Below are 11342 nucleotides of genomic sequence, written 5' to 3' on the forward strand. Positions count from 1 at the left end.
GTTAAACACCAACCCACTGAGCTCATCATTAACTGCCCACTTCCCCAGTAACCAGCCCTCCCAAAAGGTTTGCATATTCAGACCCCTCTCTATGCACTTAGTCATTTTGCACCAGGTGCTCCTTAAGGCTGGACATTCCCAAAACACATGCTTGCCACTTTCTATTGAAGACCTCTATCTAGGGCAAATGCCACTAGCCATGTTCCTTTTTTGCAGCTTATAACCAATAGGTAATGCCTACATGTGGTTACTGTGAGGCAGCTCAAGAACACAAGAAGGCCACTATAGCTCGCCGACTCACCACCTTCAGAACACTCACAAGCACAAGGGGCACCACCAGCTTCTCTAGCTGGAAAGAAAAATCTCTCTCTCTCTCTCTCTACTACCCAGAGATACCCAAAGAAAGGCAGTTTCAACAGCTCACATATCTCATTATCAAAGCCTTTTATCTGTCAGCAAGGCTAAACCACTCACATATCATCAACACAAACCCTATTGTCCATTTACAAGGGGTGATCCATCACCATAGATTTTATTAATTGACAAACTTCAACCCACTCTTCCTCGCACTCTCCTTTATCACACACTCACAGCAAACAACTCACACACACACTGCCCAAGCTTCTCTTGGTCTCACACCAGAGGCCTCGAAACAAACGGCCACCTCCCGGTAGAAAGCCAGCAGCAGCTGCACCAACACCTAGTCTCACAGACAGCCCAGCTCTCACCTTGACGTTTGTCCTCTACCCGTTGGTCAGAGCTGCTTCACTGGATCACCTGGCCTTCCACACGGCGGCTACCTAGAATCACCAGCCCACCGTCTCTTTGGCGGCCTTCTGTATAGCTTGCAGCAGCTTTGCTCGCTTTATCAGTAGAGCCACTCGAGCGCGACCTCCTCTGGACCCGGTCTCCTTTCCACGCAACTGTCCCACACTTATCAGCTTCAAATCCTTGACCTGCTGTCTTCACTCGCCAACCTCTGGCTCTGCCTTCCTCTTGCCAGCCTCAGAACACACACAAGTCGGCCTCTCCTTTTATGTCTGCAACGCCTGAGGGAGAGCGTCCACTCTCTGTCCCCAGCTCTCCCACACACGAGCTTCACCAACGCTGGCCTCTGCAGCAACTTCACCAGGCTCACAAGGCGGCTCCTCTGCTCTGGCTCCCTCTCACTTCAGCAAGGCAGTCCATTGGTCCCCAGGCCTACCAGCCACCCCTGCAGTGCCTAGTTTTTCTTGCCTCTCTGCAGCTCTCTTGCGCCTGTGTAAGGCCCTCTCTCTCTCTCTACTCGGCGACCTTCACGTCTTCGGCTGCTGCTGCAGATCACCCACACAAGGCGATTTTCCTTCACGTCGGCCTCTCACCTTCCTTACTGTTCCACGCTGCGCAATCACCAGCCCTCTTCAACAGCAAGGTGGCCACGGCTCTCCTTTCCCCGCAGCACCACAGCAAGACGGCTTCTTCTCACGACCCCGAGCTCTCCTTTCCCAAGCGGCCAACTCGAACCCCCAGCCCTCGTACCAGGCGGAGACCACCTTCTTTGCGCGATCACCTCGGGTCCCACCAACTCCCAGCCAGCTCTACTGTCACCCTCTCTGTACTCTCTTCACAAAACCAGCCACTACAGGCACCTCTTGCGCCAGTTTGCCAGCCTTCTTTTCCCAGCACAACCTCCCCTTGATCACATGACGGCCACCTTCCCTTCGTTACCACCAGAGCCTTGTCTGTCTCCAGATCACCCGGCCTCTGGCTCGCGGTCTCACAGAGCCTCTGCAAGCCTGCTCTTCACTCTGCCCGGCCGTCGTCTACACAATAGGCCCTCTTCAGACCTTCCTTTTTTCCTGCTTTTACAAGGTGGCCTGGTCTCCTTTTCCTTCACGCCTTCTCGCTTCTCCACCAGCTTCTAGATGGCGAGTTGGCAGCCCATAACCTTTCCATGTGGCCTCCTACAAATTGGCCATGTGCATCATATATTTTTATTTATTTAAAGCCTTAAAGATAACCATACAATGCTCTTTATCACTTTGTGCCTCAAGTTCACATGCAGCGTCCACGACTTTCCAAAATTATGCGAGAGCTGCCCACGGCCACCATCATTAGCATCTCAACTTACCAAACATGACCAATTCAGTCGGTGCCCTGCTTTTAGTAATAACCCGCACACCATATTGTTGCCATAAAACTCCCAGACTCCAGCATCTGCTCTCAAAAAAACACGTGCATAAACCAGCTCACAACAAAACCACTCAGCCTGTACACTTGCCAGGGCAATCAGGGCAAAGTTTTATTGCACACCACGCATCCCATATGTACACGGACTCAAAACACCTTTACAAAAAAATGCCTGACATACTTTGCCCAACCCCCAGCCTGCTGAATCATTCATGATCAGCAGTAAAAAGCATTTCAAGACCTAAATCCATATCCAAAAACTGCCCTTCATCTGGAATCACATCTTCAGACACTCCATCCTGTACAATCACCATCAAACGTGCATAATACTTCTTCAGCCTGTATCCATTTACCCTGGAAGCATGTAAAGTCCCATCTAAATCTGCCAATTGATAGGTACCATTTGCAAATCCTTGCATCACCAAGAAGGGTCCTTCCCACTTAATTTGAAACTTCTTATGAAAGGCATCATCCAGCCTGCTATTATAACGTAATACCAAATCATCCTTCATAATTCCTTTGCTTTTAATCTTCTTGTTGAATTTCTCCAGCGTCCTTGCCTATATATCTTCATAATGCTTCAAAGCATTATCCCTGTCCAGCTATGCTTCTTGTAAATATAACAGTCGCTCTTTAAGGGCATCTTTAGGCTCTTCCAAAAGCTTTTCCAACATTTTCACAGCTGGTATCTCCACCTCAATAGGCAATAAGGCTTCCTTCCCATAAACAAGATGAAATGGAGTGAAACCTGTACCAGTCTTAATTGCTGTCCTGTATACCCACAAGGCAGCAGGCAATTCCAGATCCCAATTCTTGCCTTGTTGCTCTGTCACCTTAGATAAAATCTTGATCAATTCACCATTAAAATGCTCATTCAGGCGATTACACTGTGGATAGTAAGGTGTGGTAAAATTGCGACTAATCTTCATCTTTGTACACAAATAATCCATAAGCTCTGCTCTGAAACCTGGACCCTGATCAGAAAGCAATTCCAATGGCGGCACACCAAACTTATAGCAGATATCCTGATATACAAACTTTGCTACCTCCTTAGCAGTAATTTGTTTCACTGCCTTTGCTTCTGCCCATCTAGAAAGGTAATCAATTGCAGTCAAGATGTAGCACTTCCCTCGGCTAGTAATAGGCAATGGTCCCACAGCATCAATTCCCCATTTTTCAAAAACATCATAAGCAAGAATTGTCTTCCTCATTTCAGGCTTTAATATCCGTCTACTGTGAGCTTGGCATTGTTTGCATGACCTGCACCAATGAGTAACATCCTTATGTACACTTGGCCACACATAACCTTCCTGCAATACCTTATGCAAGGTAATCTTTGATGCAAAATGTCCACCGCATGCTCCTTCATGATTTTCCTTAAGAATTTTGTAGATTTCTTCCTTCCAAGGTACCCATCGCATTATCAAATCAATTCCTTTCAAATACAAAGCATCACCAACCATCACATACCTTGCAGCTTTCCTGATGAAACCATATTTTTTTGATCTGTCAATACCATTAGGAATCATCCCTGTTAACAAAAACTCTTCAACATCCTATAAATTCTCCCTGCCACAATAAAATGATGCATGAGCTTTAAGAACAAAAATTTCACCAATCATTCCCTGGGCTGCTTCATGAGCCTCCTCATTATGGCCTCGATCCACATGCTTAAGACTCCAAGCTTCAAATTCCTTCAGCAAACCTTTAATCTTGAAACACATTTCTTTAAGTAACATATTCTTTGACTTCCAAACTCCCAATACCTGTTTTACCACAAGCAATGCATCTCCTCGAATGCGAATCCTGTGTACACCATGCTTCAAGCATATTTGCAATCCAACTTCCAGAGTCAGATACTCCGCTTCATTGTTGCTATGTGCATCCACCTTAACACCCTTCTTAAAAACAAGGCAACCCTGTGGATCATAAAGCACCAAACCTCTCCTGAGGCTGCATCATGGCTTTTCCTGTAAGAACCATCAAAATATAATAAGTGTGCATTCACCAATTCAGCCGCATCCTCAACTGGCTTCTTGATAGTCTCCTCCTTTATAAGAAGAGGACTCTCCTTATATGTCAGTAGATCAGCTAAGGTAGCCCTGGTACTCTCCTCCACCAAGAATGAGAAAGTAAATTCCTGCAACTCAATCACCCACTTCATCATAGCCTTAGATAAATTTGTGCCATTTATCAACTGAGGCAAAAAAGTGTAGCTTGTCAAAAACACAAAGGGGCGAGGCAACAAGTAATGGAGGAACCGCCTACATGCATATAATACACTAACCATAACAAGTTCCACCTCTGATAACAACCTTTCTCTGGCAAGTTTTACTCTGCTAGCACAGTAGACTGGTTGCATATAATGTGATTCTTTCCCTTTCTGTAACAACATAGCTCCAATAGCATCTTCACCCACTGAAGGATTGACATAAAATACCTGTTCCCAGTTAGGCGCCTGCATTATAGGAATAGCTCCCAACACCTCTTTCACTTTTTGGAAGACCACCTCACACTCCTCCGTCCAATGCAAAGGATCATGCTTTGCTGCTTGCTGCAAAGGATATAACAACTGTGAAGATAGAGAGATGAATCGAGCCATATACTTCACCTTTTGCACAAAAGTAGCCAGTTGCCTTGTATTCTTTGGTGTAGGAAGAAGAAGAAGAGACTTGACTTTATCAGGATCTGGATCAATACCATTCTCTGAAATAACATGGCCCAAAAGCTTCACCCTCGGTTGAGCTAAAAAAACACTTTTTTGGATTTAATTGACCACCACACTCATCATAACGCTGAAAAACTGTAGCCAGCTTATCACAATGCTCTTGCCTGGAGCTGTATATACAAAAATCATCAATAAAATCCTTCACAAATTTGTTCAAAAAAGGAGATAATACCCAATTTGCCCTTCTTTGATAGTAGGCTGGTCCATTCATCAATCCAAAAGGAAGAACTTTGTAGCAGAAACATCCCCACGGTGTAATGAAAGTCGTCTTGCGTTGATCTTCTTCTGCAATCTTTAACTGGAAATAACCTGAATACCCATCACAAACACTATACCTTTCATATCCAGCTACAGTATCCAAGATCTCATCCAAAAAAGGTAGGGGGTAAGAATCCTTCTTCGTAGCAGCATTCAAAGGCTTGAAATCCACACATATACGCCACCTGCCATCCTTCTTTGGACTCACCACCGTAGGACTTACCCACTCAGCTGTGTCCACTGGTGTAATGATAAACTTTCTCCGAGATATTGTGGTCCTTTTAAAATCCTTAAGAAGATTGGGGATGTAGCATATAAACTTGAGTTACCGGAAAGTTCTCAAGTCCATCCTGTCTTCCATGTTAGTAAACTGAAGAAATCAGTTCACGGGTTAGAGAACACAGTTTCTCCAGAGATTTTGGTGGACTTGATAGAGCCACCAAAGATACCACATGAACCTGAAAAGATTTTAGAGTATCCTGAAATACAAACCCGATATAAAGTGTACCAAGAGGTACTTGTTAAATGGACAGATAGGGATGAGGAGGCAGCTACTTGGGAACGCCGTAGTGCAATTTCCAAGAGGTTTCCCCAGTTTGTTTTCGAGGACGAAAACTCTTCTTAAGGGGGGGTAATGTCACGTAGGCTGTAACGCCTGTGACCGACGGGGGCAGACCGGATGGCCAGACGGGACTTTAGCGTCAACGCCTCGGCCGGAGCGCCGAGGACATGGCCATCTGGGGTTCAGTGGGAGAGAACGCCCATACGGAGTCATGGGCATCCAGGCTAGTGTGGATGACAGGCCACACACTATATAGCCTGGGGGATGAGGGGAAATCCTCATTCTTCCTCTATGGTTGGGTGGTGAGCCAGAGGCCGTCCCCTTTTGTGGTAATGCCCGTAGTGGTGTTACGATGATCTAACAATAACCTTCCACATGGAAACTATCACCATGATTTTGACGTTGCACTGTATTAGGTATCTCTATCAAGTTAAATAAAATCTTCAAAATCTCATGATCTTCCTTTGGTAATTCAAATGTAGCAAGCCACCAAATTTCATTCTCAAACTGTACACTAAAGTAATCAGGATGACCAGGAAAGATGTTAGGATCCAGTGCTCTATTCATGAGAGTTAGACTAACACATTGTAACTTCTGACCTTTGATAACCTCACTTTCATCAAGCTTCAAAACAAATTTTAGCTTGCCTCCACATTCTGCAACACAGATACACTATAATATTTTACCATTAGAGATTATACCTTGCATACATCTAATACAAAATTGTTATTTGTGTGCAAGACAAATGACACTTCCTTTTACCCATTCTTGCATACATGTCTTTGACATAAGTGCATTGGCTCACCAATTAATCGTTCCACCTTACTGTTTAATGTTTATCGTGCTTGCATGACATGAAATGGTTTAGGAAGAGGCAATACCCTTTTCTTTTGCATCACTTTTTTAAACCTTATATCTAAATGTTTGTATATCATGCCATAAGACTGAGAACTTATTCCTACCTTATCACATATTCAATGCATATCATTTGGATGTGAAGGAATCACTTACCTCTTCTAAGCATTGTATGATAACTTCATCACCAACAACTGAGCTAATCTTTGGGCATTGAAGCGCGGACTTCACCATATCTTTAGTGAGTACCTTTTCAATTCCTTGATTCACTTCATTTTCTAGATTGCTAAACATCTTTTGCATGTTATCACATTGTGGAAAGATCCTTCACTTGTATTGTCCACCTCTCTTTGCCAACATGTGCATAGGTTTATATGACCTTTGGCATTCGCGTACCTCTTGTGTGGTTGTGGGCCCATAAGTGATAGTCTTCTCTAGCATTGTTTTCATCTTCTTATTTGCTAGCCTAGAAATCATTACCATGTCATGCATAGCATCTTGCAAAACATTGTTGTCTTCTTGTTTTCCCAACAATGATCTATTAAGTTTCATGATCTGTTGTGCAGAAACATGGGCATTGGTTACAAGTCTCCAAGTATAACCTTGTAACCCTTCATTACCCTCACAAACATACTTAACAAATGATGTTAGTCTTGAGAATTGGGGAGATTGTTGTGTAATAGGATCAGGTGGATATATAGACCCATCAACCCAAAATATATATGTTTTTTCCCTGCTATTCTGTGTAATTGCATCACCGATGGATTCATCATTGAAACCTCAATTCTCTTGTACAATAGGGTATACTCTTCATCTACGTGGAAGTGTATACTTATTTTCTTAGAGTTTCTTGCTTCCTAAAATATCAAAAAACTAGAAACACTTAGATACATCACTATCTCCATTGAGTACAATCAATGCCTACAAGACAACTTACACAAAATTTCATGATTATTAACACATGTGTAACTCTCGTGTAACTTAACACCAACTTTAACACATATTATTATTATTAACCAACATTTATGCACATATTATTATTATTAATGAACAATAAAACATATCTTATTATTAACTTTATTATTCACGAATAGTAATGCACATAACCAACAAGAAAACATAACTTAGAGAACTCAATTGAACATAACCAACATCAAAACATTGCTAACCTCCATTTTTGTTCTATGTTGACCGTGTGTTGTCTCTTTGTTGCTTCTTTCCTTGCTAGCAAGATTAATGAAGAGGGAAATGGTTTGTTGGCTCTAAGAAAATGGCACCAAAAAATCAAATCACTCTTCATTCTCTAGCTTTGCAGTGAACAAGTGCAATAGAATAGGAGGAAAATACAAACTATTTGGAGATGGAGGGAAATACAAACTGAGATGCAAATTTGAAAGTAGATAAAGAAATGAGCTATGAAAAGAAGAAATGACCTAAAGGGAAGAAGAAGCTCTATCACAAAAAAAAGAAAATTTGTAATGCACTATTCTCTAAAATAATAAATCTAAACACATTCTTAAAATCTTAGAAAATGTCTATTCTCTTCAAATCTGTATAAAAAAACATTGAAACACACCGAAATGTAGATAAAGCACGAATCTACGTACTTGTAAAAAGAAATTATGAAATACAAAGTACAAATCAAGATATTCTATTTTTAAGATAAAATCCTTCTAGAATCACAAAGTGATTGTTTCTTGAGTCATAAATGAATCTGGGCATCTAAGAATGTCATATCTTTTGAGATATTTGAGTTCCGAGCAGGTCTGGTATAGTTCTTGGAAAGTCAATAAAATAATAAGTGAATCTATTATAAAACTAATATTTTGAGATGTACAAGATTCAAAATTTTTCCTAATGTTAGAAAGAGATATTGAGGTTGATAAGTGTTGGTGTACTTTGCTAAAACTGGGTAGGGAGAAAGCTCCTAGTTGGGATGGTCTCTCAACTGAGTTCTTCATAGCCTTTTGGCCTTCATCAAAAGAGGTGGTGGTTGACATCTGCAAGAAAGCTTTTAAATTGGGTCTTTGGAACAAGATCTTTAAAGAATGACTTGTGAAACTCATCCGTGGACTTCTTGTAGTAGGTTTGGGCATTGCAGGCCTATTACTTTATTAGCTGTGATGTAAAAAACTTTAGCTAAGGTGATTGCCCTCAGAATCACTCCTGTGTTGCAAGAGGTTATCTCAAAAACAGCATGGCTTTATCAAAGGCATGTCTATTTATGATAATATTTTTGCTGCTCTACTGGATAGAGATGTGGCCATTAAAACTCAGTAGAAATGTATTATGATGCAATTGGACTTCGAGAAAGCTTATGATAGGATACAGTGGTGATTCATTGCTAGGGTGATGGAATAAAATGGGATTTGGAGTTAAAATGGCTACATGCATTTATACTCTCTCCTTGGGTGGATATTCTGAAGTGCTTCTTAATGGAAGAGTTGTAGGGGGATTTGAGATCAACAGGTCAGTTAGACAAGGTTGCCCATTAGCCTCCCTACTTTTTTCTATTGCCTCTCACCCTTTAATTTTGTCATTAGAGCTAGCATGCAGTGAAGGGAAGATTACAGGTTCAAAACTCAAGCACAATGAGCAACTGGTAATTCAATGTTTTGCTGATGACTCTCTATTATTCTTAAAGGCTGAGAACAACAATGTGAGATGGCCCCTAGAACTTGTACAAGAGTATGACAATGCCTTAGGTTCTAAATGTAACATTCTAAAGGCTAGGATCATAAGCCTGACTGAAGACAATGATTTTGATCTTCAAAGGTGGGGATATGAGGTGGTGCAAAAGGGTCATATTGTCAGACTTCTTGGGGTTCCTTTTCGGGTTGGACTTACTAATAAACAAGTAGTAAAGTGGGCCATTAATAGATTTGTGGAGAAATTGAAAAAGTGGGAAGGTTTGAAAGTTCCCATTCATAACAGAATTGATATCTACAACTCTGTATTGAATGCTTATATCGTGTTTCTAAGTCCTGTGTTATTGGAAGGAAATCATAGGCCCTATCAAAGACTTTCTGTGGAGAAATGGCAATGGTAAGGAACATGATTAATGATAGAGTGTAATATTTATATAACTACGAATTTTAAACATGAAGAAACATAAGTGATGAATGATATAGAGATCTTTGACGCCAATTATGCCTCAATAATATGCATTCCCAAATTTTGATGCATAAAGAATCCCATAAATTACACTACACAAGGAGAGAATCTTTACATAAAACATGTCTTTTGTTGACTCTACGTGTGTGGGGGCATACACAAAGAAAGAAAGGAAGGACGTTGGATATTCCTCACCTACTACCACATCCTCTCTCTCTCTCACACACACTCACACTCTAGCTTGTATCACCCCTACTAGTGCATCCATCTCTCTCTCTCTCTCTCTCAACGAATCCAATAGAAAAAGGTTCATCGTAGAAAAAGAAGGCAAAGCCACAATTCACTCCCATGTAGTCTCAACCGCTAAGCATTAGCTTAAAAATCTAATCTCAGCTTGACTATCTCACGTACTGCCACGTCGCTCTCTCCCTCTGACTCACAAAACGTGCGTGAGAAAACAAGGAAAGAGCTTAGGTTTGTCTCACCCCTACAGGCATCTATTGGCAGCCGTCAGGGCCGCGGATGAAGACCCTCTGCAGGACTTCTGTGTGGCGGATAACACCAGCATGATCACCCTCTCAAAGGGTTCACCCTCAATGATGTGCAGGGCTGGGCGGGTCCGTCAACCTGGCCAGTGCAGCTAGCTTCTTTGCTCTCAACACGCAGGGCCTGTCCATCGCCCGCATCGACTTCGACCCCAAGGGATTAAACCCGCCCCACGTGCATCCTCGCGCCACCGAGGTGCTCTTCCTGGCCGAGGGCACGCTCAAGGTGGGCTTCGTCACCGCCACGCCCAACAATACCCTATTTGAGCAGACACTCGACCCCGGAGATCTCTTTGTCTTCCCTCGCGGCCTTGTGCACTTCCAGCTCAACCCGGACAAGTACCACTCCGCCCTCGCCATCTCCGCTCGCTGTTGCTCTCTGCCACGACTCCTCCCCGAGGAGGTCCTAGAGATAGCCTTTGGCATCGACAAGGCTGAGGTGGAAAGCCTTATTGCCAGCGTCGGCAAAACCCTTTCTTAGACTGCCACAAGTGACACGCAGCCAACTTATACACTCACGTGAATAAACTACATTTGGCATTTCGATAATTGACTTTGGTTTGGCAAAAAAAACTAAATGGGCTCACAAATTATGAATGTTGCCAATTGTGTCTAAAATTTGATTATCACATCTTTAGAATATGATCTTACTTGCCAATTGAGAGTATAATCTTGGTCGCATTATCTATTAACCTAATGTATATATATACCTTAGATTTTATTGGCCCCTATCCCCACTTGCTAATTGAGAGTATAATCTTGGTTGCATCATCTTTTTTGTTTTTGGGGACCAACAATATTTATTTATATTACCATTCAAAATCTGGCATACATTACCCCCAAAGACTTACCTCTCTACTCCCTTTTAACCTCATTCAGGATTTTACAAAGAAATTCTCATCTTTCATCCTCACACAAGAAATAAGACTGCTCCCACAAGATCTGATACCCCAGCAATAAGCAAGCCTCCATCATGGCCTCAGTAGTGCAGCCCCGAGGGGGACTGTTTTTCTAACATACCCCCATGCTTTGACCAAACCTTGACAGTGGGTCTAGTGCCAACTGCGTTCTCAATAAAGGCAACAAATGTGTGATCCGTCTATTTTTCCTT

The 11342-nt window shown here is 42.4% G+C and overlaps 1 pseudogene; it reads left to right on the plus strand.

The window, feature by feature from the left end:
• Window positions 1-1682: 1682 nt before the first annotated feature.
• Window positions 1683-10712, plus strand: LOC147626442 (germin-like protein 8-5 pseudogene; annotated as a pseudogene).
• The last annotated feature ends 630 nt before the right edge of the window (window positions 10713-11342 follow it).

Source organism: Cibotium barometz, chromosome 22 (genome assembly GCF_041138505.1).
Source record: "Cibotium barometz isolate CiBa-2024 chromosome 22, ASM4113850v1, whole genome shotgun sequence".
Taxonomy (NCBI): Eukaryota; Viridiplantae; Streptophyta; class Polypodiopsida; order Cyatheales; family Cibotiaceae; genus Cibotium; species Cibotium barometz.